Here is a 7,623-nt window from a genome sequence, read left to right on the forward strand (position 1 = left end):
CCTGGGCAGCGCTGTCGCCGTCGTGTGTGGGGAAACCAGCACTGTACCAAGGTCAAGTGCACCGAGCTCGTCCATTGTGGTTTAGACCAGCTTTTGCCTTTCCTTGAATTCTCTTGTTCATATTTATGCATGTTTCCTGATTCCCCTTTTCTCATCTGTGATGTGATGCTCATACGAAAAGGAAGAGTAAGAAGAAATCTATGAAAGATGGTAAATTGGCAATAGAAGAACATGTAGGTGTAGATGCTGGTTGATGCTGGCACTTGGACTCTTATCTCAGAGTAAATTAGCTTCAGATATCAGAATAGTACACTGGTTCAGAAATCAGAATAACTACTATCTGGGTGCAACTTGCTGGCAGGGCAGTTAAATTAGATATCTTATTTTTCATTGTATCTTGCTTATTACTTTTACAAATTAGTGTTCAAGACAATCTTCTGTTGTTGCATTCCACCAAGTTAGCTTACAGCCGAAGATAGTTTATCCAATCCAAATGATGTAGGTCGAACAAAACTTATGGCTGGGGTAAAAATATTTGTGGTGATCAGCATCTTCCTCTCGCTTCGCTGTTAAGATGTCAACGCGGCGCTACGCAACGGATGATTTATACTACTACCATGTTTTTTATGTTGGGTCTGAGAAACTAGAGAATTCATGCCTCTTTGCCATGCCAAGAGTATTCTAGGGATTTCTTATGAATATACTGTATGTAATATGGGATGGCTATTTTGATTAAGAGATCAATTTTTATGCAGGTTTATCTACACACTTCTCAGCCTGGGAATCATCATGTGCTTGCTGACCTGCTCGGGCCACATCGCCGCTGAAACTGCAAACAGCCCCTGCCTGTCTTGTGTATCCTTGGAAGCGTCTGATACTAGGAGTTGCGTTAGCCTATTTAAGTGTGCTTACATGGCAGCTGCTACTGGTTTAGCAAAATTCCTCAAAGCCTTTTGCGTTGTCACATAAAGACCAAACCTTGCGTGCTTTTTTCCAGATATATCCATTTCAAAAATATAAATGATATTTCAAAAAGAGGGTCATGTCTCTAGCAGTTAAGTTTTGAACTGGAATTGTTGACTGCTAATAATAGTTTGCTGAAACCGTAAGTCCCAGTTATGTTCTTGGAGCTCTGTGACCTTAGATGTACTGTGTCTTGGTGATATGGACTATTTTGCCTTAACCTGCCATGTATGTAGCACGTGATCTTTGTATTCTTGCTTGTGATACTGGAAGCTGCAATCGCCGCCGATGTATTTCTGAATAGCTACTGGGAGGAGGTAAGGAGCACTTCAGCTGCTATATACTTGATATTTCTGTGTGTATTTTAGAACCAAAATAAGGTCTCTTTTGTCGCCAATTTTTTTGCTGGAATGGAAGTCGTCTTAAGAACAAAATGAAATTATGACTGGTCGAACCTGAGAAAGTTTACTTCTAAAATATATCCATATGTCGTCTTAAGAACAAAATGAAATTATGTCTGCTTGAACCTGAGAAAGTTTCCTTCTAAAAATATGCCCATATGTAGTTTGCCAGGTATGGCCTTTTCTTTTCACGTAGTATGAGAAATACATGCAGTGCTCTACTTAAGATATTCTCTTCAAAATGACATCTCTAAAATTACTTGATCGCAGATCATTATTCAGACATGTTTGTTGCATATTTTTCCTTTTTATTTTTCACCCTTGCATCGAGTGGCTTATTTATCAGGTCTGTTTTATGTTATTTTCTCTGTTCCAATATAAATATTCATTTTAAAGGTTCGCTTCATGGTGTTCTAATTTGGGATTTCTTGCCCTACTTTAGGCAGTACCTCCATCAAAATTAGAAAGACATTTTAGTAATGTTGTGTTTTTTGGGCCATGCTTGTGGATATACTCACTCTGTTCCTAAATATAAGCCTTTTAGAGATTCCATGCAATTTATAAATTATAATTTCAGTGATGTCTCATCCTTCTCATTTGCTATCCAGTTTTTTCTTAGAGCAATGGTCTTATGATTCTGTTTGTATCTAATGCCATTTTCTATGTTTTTCTTACTTATTTTCAGGACAAATCCCACCAGACTTGGCTCTAATTGAAGTTATCATAAGAGTAAGCAATCAGCACTTGTTGTTCTGTTTTCTGATTCTATTGAGAAAGCTCAAAATTTGCAGTGTAAGATCAAACTTTTGCTCGCAGAATATTGAATGTGCGCTAAAAAGTATGTAGATTCACTCATGAGGGCAGAATCCTGTGAATTTCTTTTGAATCAATTGCTCAATTAGGAATAATAACATACATGATTTACACATGTGTGGACTTGGAACTTATGATTCTTTTGTTTGCGAACTATTGTTGCATATGTACGCATGTGTGGACTTTCGTTGGATATATATTGCTTGCTGGATCTATATATTGCTGGATATATATTGTTGGTCATTTTGCTTGCTGGATATATATTGTTGGTCATTTTGTTTGCTGGATCAATATATTGCTGGATATATATTGTTGGTCATTTTGCTTGCTGGATCGATCAATATATTGCTGGATATATAAGCCATCTTGCTGCTGCTCGCTGAAGCATGCAGGAAAAAAATATGCTATTTGTCATATAAACCGTGTGTCCCAGGGACATGACACCCGGCTTATAGGCATATTATGCCACGGGGAGCTGTATAAGCCGAGTGTTCCAGATGCATGCACCCGGCTTATAGGATATGTTTAACAGTGGATGTCCTATAAGCCGTGTACAAAGGCACCCGGCTTATATTTAAACCATGCAGCTCGTGCAGACACAAGGTTTATATTTAAACCGTGTGGCTCCCTTAGGCACTCAGTTTATATTTAAACAGTGCGGCTTTGTTAGGCACTCGGTTTATATTTAAACCGTGTAGCGCTCGAGGGCACTCGGTTTATACTGACGGTGACACGTGGCCGTTATCTCCCGGCTGCCGTCATGTTATTTTAGTAAGTCGAGAGCCTTGTATAAACACACGGCTTATAAGTAAACCGAGTGTTTTCCCACTGGCACTCGGCTTATAGCGTATAAGCCGATCAAGTGTAAACCGTGTCATATAAGCCGGGAGTTTGACTCGGCTTATATATAAACCGAGTTTATATCGACATAAGCCGAGTTCTTTGGGTACACGGCTTTAAAGTTCTTTGGGTACCGCCGCAAGTTTGAGGAGGCTGGGCATGTTTGGGTGTGAGATTATTGCTCTTGTAATTCGACTGGGATGAAAGGAGGTTCACCAATGCTATCTATATTAACAGTGGTCGATCGATCCGGAGGACATCTATGTTAGCGATCCACCACCTATCTGTGTGTGTGTGTGCGCGCGCGCGCGCGTGTGTGTGTGTGTGTGTGTGTGTGATCTTAGTATTATATAAGTTAAGAGAAGCCCATGAACCAATGGCAATGACATATATCTACTATTAGTATTATCATCATAACTAAAGTATGCTATCCTGGAAGTTGTCTGATATTTAATTATCTCTGCTGGCTTCAGATTTGCCACCTTTTGGTCGCCTTGGCACAAGCTTTCTGTTGATTGATTTTTTTAATTTTTTTATTTTTGGTTCTCTGCATGTATATGAGTGTGAGACTTTCCTGCTATAGTTTGTACCTTGTAAATTTCCCTACAGATTTCAGGGTTAGTAAAAGTCGTGAAAATTGCACACCTCAGAAATGCTGAATCTTCTTGGGATGTAGATGGCTCTCTTATCTTATTAATTTTCCAATTGCTCTCTTATGTCCTGGACGCTCACCTTGTTTCTCACGGTTATTGAAGATTTGACACTCAATCATTCTCATGGTCACCACTGCTTGTTTCATTGGCTTTGGTTATGTAACAACAGAGGTGTCTGTTGGATCTTTTGTTCGTTGGTTCTTTACTTCTGCATGTTGAGTTGTTGAGCCAGCATCGTTCCTCCTACTGTATGCAACTTTCAGGACTTGGTAGCTTGGAAGCAAAACATGTTGCTTCTTTAGTTCAGCTGCTCTTTCGCATGTTGCTCCAGCATCATTCCTTGTACTGTATGCAATTTTTATGACTTGCAGCGTGGAGCTTTTGCTATTTGCCCAGCTGGTTACTATTAACTGTAGGTGGTTCATCTCCATTCTTACATCTGGTTATGGTTTTGTAACTGCCATCACAACTTCGTCTCGTTTGTAGGGGATAAAAGAAGGCTGGTATGATGGGGCTAGCTTTGGTTTTGCTGTACTCCTTGTTCTTCTTACTGGTATGTACTGTCACCACAAGCATCTTTTGTGTTAATGGCTATTTCTGTGAGCAATTATAATAATATCAAGATTTAGAAGCGTCTGTTCTTTTAACTGGCACTCGTTGGTGTCTAAATTCCTTGACAGTGTAGATCATCAGTTCCTAATAAGAAGTGTTTCACAGCATGTATTTCTGAAACTAAAGAGTTACTCCCGTCGTCCAATAATATAAGAAGTTGCATTATGGGACAGAGGGAGTATCTTAATTAAGACATGTTACTTGGCATTCTTCATGGCGCACAGCATTGTCCAGCTACCAGTGACTACAAGCAAATGTTGCAGCTCGTAAACTTGAATGAGGAGAAACAAAACATCCATTTGGAGATTATTAAAATTTTAGACTTATCTTGCTATAAGTTGTTTATTCTTTCACAAGTAATGTCTCAGATGTTCTCATTCAGGTTGTGAGAAGTGGAAGGAGAATCAAGCTGTGATTTGGTTGTCCTCAAGATTGGTGACCAGGTACAAATGCATTGATCTTTGTTTTGAAATGAGTGGCTGCCAGCAGTTTAGAAATACAAGGCGCTAATCTAATTTCTTTTGTCATGTATACCTGCTGATGGAGTCTTTATTAGTGGTCACTCCTCCATAAGATGAGTCGTAGCATGACATGAGAAAGCAAAATAGTGAGTTACTCTTGTACGCTTACTTTTGCCTTTTGGAACTAGTTTAGGTGAAGTATTAAGCTGACACTGCAAGCTGGTTGTTAATTGAAGGTAAACAAAGACCAGAAGTCACCGTTTCTAATGTCAGGTTGCAAAGTCACTTATGGCGATGGTACAATGCTGATGAGTCTCTCTGTACCTACCAAATGGAGAAAAGGTATAGCTACTTTCAGCTTCTGAAACTTTTTATACTTTGTGACATGAAATAGAAGTGCAGTAACCTCAATTGTTCATATTTTTCCTGTGGGTTAATTTGATCATGGTTGAAACCATTTTACTTGATGCTAAAACTGTTGTTAATATCTGGTGATCTTGGTTGTCTATGATAGTCAAATAAAATTTTGGTGATGTTAACTTCCATGTTTTTGGAATTTAATTTATGACCATCTCATCATATACTGAAATGTGGAACTTTGGTGAGTCTTATGGTTCACATGTGTAAATCTGCTCCTGAAATTTGGTATTGGTAGAATCATTGTGGTACATTTCTCACATTTGAAGACGAGTGTCATCTTTTTCTCATACATAGTTGGCTTGCTAAGTCTCTTTTCGGCCAACCTGGGTTAGTCTGAGCTCAAGTGTAGTTGTTTTTGGGCGTTGGCGTAGCATATGTATGTGGCACTAGATATTTTGTTTAATATAGACGGTCATAAGTCATAACAGAGGGCAAGCTAGTGAGGTATGTATTGCAATAGAACATTAATCATGGGGAATCTACTGTATATTGCCCAGGTGCAACAGGTGATGGGGAGGTCTTCACCGAACGATAAACTTTTACTTGGTTTGGCACAAACGATGCCCCGGCACTGCATGAGGTTTGTGAATTACTAATCTTCATTTTGTTTTGCATCAAGTTGTGAAGCAACCTTCTTGACATATTCAAGAATCATCACCATAACTAGGCGTCACACTACACTGTGCAGCATCTAACTGACATGCGTTATACATCTAACCAACGTCGTACCCCAGACTGTTTTAAAAATTACCAAATCAGTATGCAACGTCTAAAAGGTAGGCGCTACACTATACAGTGTAACGCCTAGCACCTAAGGCCTGCATATAGAGGCGGACCCATGTAGGGCCTACCGGTGTCACAGGACACCGGGTAAATTTTCTGGTTACCTTAGATGCATAGGCCAGGTACTAGGGTGACACCGGTAAAATTGGTCGAGGGACACCGGCTAAGCCAACGACGGCGCACTGGAGAAGCGGCCCAATCGGCTACGCGGTTACGGACTCACGCGGAGGCACATGATCGGATTCATCGTTGATCAATCAGATTAGTTAATTGTACGTGGGTGTTCAGTGTGTTGGTTTCTCGGCTCCTCCTGCACCGATTAGTCGCAGCGTCGCCCTCGCCCGGTTGCCCGCTCGGCCATTTACCATCGAAGCTTGGCGGCGTATCAGACGTCGCCCTAGTCCACTCACCAGTCACCAGTCAGCTGGAGACCAAAAAAATCCGGCAAGGCAACTCACCATTTTCTATTTGCTCAAACCTTTGTTTTCCAAACACATAAATTATGTGCTAGTGTTTTGAATTATAAGTTGGTTACAATTGAGAATTGGATTACCATGTTTATAAATTTTTGGCAAATATTCACATCCAATTGAGAGTTGCTTTAATGTGTTTCTCAAAAAATAATATACAATGACCCATATCTGCTTGATAATTGGATTAATGTATTTTTTTTCAAATTATGTGATGACTGGCGGTTTTCTAATTTTCTAGATAAAATTTTGGTTCATTCTTGTCTATTTTACTGCCGAATTTTTAGTTGCGTCAAGTATGTTATAATTAGGACCCCAATAACACCCGAATGTTCAGGATTTGATCATGACAAATCAAATGTTTTCGATGAAAATTTTAGTGATGCGAGGATGGCAATTTAAGCTGGCAAGCATGACAACTCCGTGCTCAGTGTATTTTTGGCCAAAAAAGTGCCGTGCTTGACAACTAAGATTGCCATCGAAAACGTTCGATTTGTCATGGTATAATCGCGAATATTCGGGATTTATCATTCCTGTACAATTATTCATAGTATTGCTTGTGGATCACATGCACATGTATGTGATGTACACGTGGACACTGGGACATTTTTGTCCTGGGTCCGCCCCTGCCTGCACACTCAACTCACATACTGCAATCGATCGATTGGAGTTGGACGTAGCGGTCTATGTTGCCTTGTAGTGTTATTAAGCCAACACGTATGCTATCAACAAATGATACATGGTCGGAGCTAAACTATCGTCAAGGCGTCCTTAAACGCATGCACTTTTCAGGGGAGCACATGCGCTGCAACATCATCAGGATAACTGAACACAGTGACGGCACATGGCGAGGCAGTCAACAAATGCTAGTCAAACTCAGGAGATGCACTTGCCCCACGGCCATGGGTGTTTCACGGCAAATTCTGCTATTAGGCGTTGCATACTGATTTAGCAATTTTTGAACAGTTTGGGGTATGACATGTGTTAGTCAGGCGCTGCACAGTGCAGTATGGCGCCTAGCTGTCGGGCGCTACACAAAAAGATTAGCTAGATGGAATTTTTTCGTCAATAGTTCACTTTGTAAATTCTTTTCATTCATAGGTCAAATTTATCGTTTTTGCCGCGGCTCCACGCGGGCTCCGTGCGCGGCCACAAACTTGGGGCCAAAGATGAGGGCATGTGTGGGACACACGTCGGAATCTGAAGG

The 7,623-nt window shown here is 40.4% G+C and overlaps 1 long non-coding RNA gene across 1 annotated transcript; it reads left to right on the forward strand.

Annotated features, from left to right (window-relative positions):
* Positions 1 to 588: 588 nt before the first annotated feature.
* On the forward strand, positions 589 to 2,259 carry LOC125522397. Its single transcript, XR_007289750.1, has 3 exons — positions 589 to 855; positions 1,200 to 1,280; positions 2,050 to 2,259. It is a non-coding gene; the product is annotated as an uncharacterized LOC125522397 (long non-coding RNA).
* Positions 2,260 to 7,623: the final 5,364 nt, after the last annotated feature.

This window comes from Triticum urartu, chromosome 7 (assembly GCF_003073215.2).
Source record: "Triticum urartu cultivar G1812 chromosome 7, Tu2.1, whole genome shotgun sequence".
NCBI lineage: Eukaryota > Viridiplantae > Streptophyta > Magnoliopsida > Poales > Poaceae > Triticum > Triticum urartu.